General features: G+C 40.4%; 1 protein-coding gene across 2 annotated transcripts in view; it reads right to left on the reverse strand.

Annotated features, from left to right (window-relative positions):
• Positions 1–2746, reverse strand: part of JAK2 (Janus kinase 2) — a 107753-nt gene that overhangs the window by 69122 nt on the left and 35885 nt on the right. The window lies entirely within an intron of this gene.

Below are 2746 nucleotides of genomic sequence, written 5' to 3' on the forward strand. Positions count from 1 at the left end.
TTGAGTAGTTGACATGTAAATATTTTCTCAAAAATATTTAAAACCATACTGTCTCTGTTGTTAAAGAGTCACAACAAAATTATAACAAATATTTCAAACATTGTCTTTAAAATTCATTTTTTTTGAAATTTTGAAAGTTGTTTATTAACTGTCAAGAACTATGGAGTATGAATGGAAAATTTATTTTCTTTTTTTTTCTTTTGGAGAGGTTTTTTGCTATAGGGCGCGTACGCTCACCAGAAAGAGAGACAGAAAGCGAGAAATCACACCCCAGGGGGGATGACCACACCACAATCCTTCTCCTCCTTTCTCTTCTCGGGATCTTGGGCACGCATGCACATGCACCTGGCATGAGTTTAAGCTACCAGGCCCGGGACTCGAACCGCAGTCGACTACATGGGAGTCCAGCGACATAGCCATTACACTAACTGCTGGTCCCATGAACAAAAATTGTTTTATATGTAAAGTAAATGTTCGTGGGAAAAAGTAAAAATACATGAATAAATTATTAAAAAATTTGTTTCAGAGCATTACTAAATTTAGAATGTTATTTATATAATCATTGATGGCCAGCTGATTTAATAAGGCTTTGAAATTTTTCTTTTAAGAGAAATTTTTGCTATGGGGGCATGTGCACTTGCTGGAGAGACAGAGAGACAGAAATTAAGAAATCACTCCCCAGGGGGGATTGGCCATGCTGCAATCCCTTCTATTCCATTTTCCTCTTGGAATTTTACACATACATACACACATGCTTGGCATGAGGTGTTTTGTGTTTTTTTAATTATTTATTTAATTTTATTTATTCATTCATTTATTTTAATTTGACCAGAGAGAGACAGAGAGAGAGAAAGAATGAGAAAGCAAACTGCCAGGTCTGGGATTCGAGTCGGCCATGTGGGAGTGTCCACCACCTTAACCACCACACCACCTGCTGGTCCCTAGCATGAGTTTTAAGCCACCAGGTCCAGAACTCAAATTGTGGTTAAGTAAGTGAGAGTCCAGTTTCATAACCATTATGCCATCTGGCAGTCCCAAGGCTTTGAAAATTTTATGTGGCAATAAAAAAAGGAATTAAGATAAAACTTGAGGAGCTAACAGGTGGTGTGGTGGTTAAGTCATTGGACTCCAACACAGTCAACAGTTGGTTCAAGTCCCAGATCTAGTAGCTTACTTTCTCACTTTCCCTTTCTTTCTCTCTCTGGACAAATTAAAAAAAAAAAAAATCAGAAATAAAATTAAATAAATAATTCTTAAAAAACAAAGATGAAACTTGAAGTTTAAGTTTTGAGTTTGCAATAAAACAACCACTTTGGTGCCTGCTATGGTTTGAGTATTATGGCCCCTCAAAACTTATGTTTTGATGGGGGCCAACAGGTGGAATGATGGTAAAGGCACTATACTCCCACATGGTCAACTGTGATTCGAGTCCTGGACCTAGTGACTTGCTCTCTCATTTTCCTTCTCTTTCTCTGCTCAAATTAAAAAAATAATGATAATAAATAAAATTAAGTAAATAATTTTCTTTTTATTTATTTATTTTTTTAATTTTTTATTTTTGGAGAGGTTTTTGCTATAGGGCGTGTGCACTCACCAGACAGATAGACAGAGAGACAGAAAGCGAGAAATCACCCCCCAGGGGGGATGGTCATGCCGCAATCCCTTCTCCTCCATTCTCCTCTCGGGATCTTGGGCACGCACGCACACGTGCCCGGTGTGAGTTTTAAGCCACCGGTTCTGGGACACGAACCGTGGTCGACTACGTGGGAGTCCAGCAACATAGCTATTACACTAACTGCTGGTTCCCAGTAAATAATTCTTAAAAAAAAAAAACAAAAAAAAAACTTATGCTGTGGGACCAATAGGTGGCATAGTGGTTAAGACACTGGGCTCTCATGTGTTTGACCACGGTTCGAATCCTGGACCTGGCGGCTTGACTTACACTTGGCACATATGCATGCATGCCCAAAATGCTGAAAGAAGAATGGAGGAGAAGGAATTGCAGCATGGCCATCCACCCCCCAAGGGTTGATTTCTTGCTTCCTATCTCCCTCTCTCTGGTGAGAGAAAGTACCCTATAGCAAAAATCTCTCAAAAAAAAAAAAAAAAAAAAAAAAGCTTGACCTTCACTGCAGCAGTGTTGGGAGTGGGAGGTGCTCAAGATAAGGACAGAGCTCTCATGAATAATTAATGCTATCTCCAGAGAGGGGGCAAGTTCTCATTAATTACTGTTCAAGAGAGCCAGGTGATATAAAAGCAAGTTGGCAGCAGGCACATCTCTGACTTTGCAGGTGTCTGCTTTTCTTTCTGCTTCTCTCATCCATTATGACAGCCCCAGAGGTCAGCCCCCCATGTCTTTGTCCTTTCCAACTACTGGAACAGTAAACCAAGTAAGATCTCTTTTCTCATTTCATAAGTCACCCAATCTCAGATAATCTGTTAGAGCAACACAAACAGACTAAGACCTAGAATTAAGAATCAGATACACATATATCTTGAAAAAAAAAAAAAGGACAAGTTTTATAATCATTAAAATTAGGCTGTAGGAGGGAACCAGCAGTTAGCGTAATGGCTATGTCGCTGGACTCCCACGTAGTCAACCGTGGTTTGCGTCCTGGACTCGGTGGCTTAAAACTCACGTCGGGTGCGTGTGCGTGCGCGTGCGTGCCCAAGATCCCGAGAGGAGAATGGAGGAGAAGGGATTGCAGTGTGACCATCCCCCTGGGGGGTGATTTCTTGCTTTCTG

Source organism: Tupaia chinensis, unplaced genomic scaffold, assembly GCF_000334495.1.
Source record: "Tupaia chinensis unplaced genomic scaffold, TupChi_1.0 Scaffold000354_1, whole genome shotgun sequence".
Classification (NCBI taxonomy): Eukaryota; Metazoa; Chordata; class Mammalia; order Scandentia; family Tupaiidae; genus Tupaia; species Tupaia belangeri.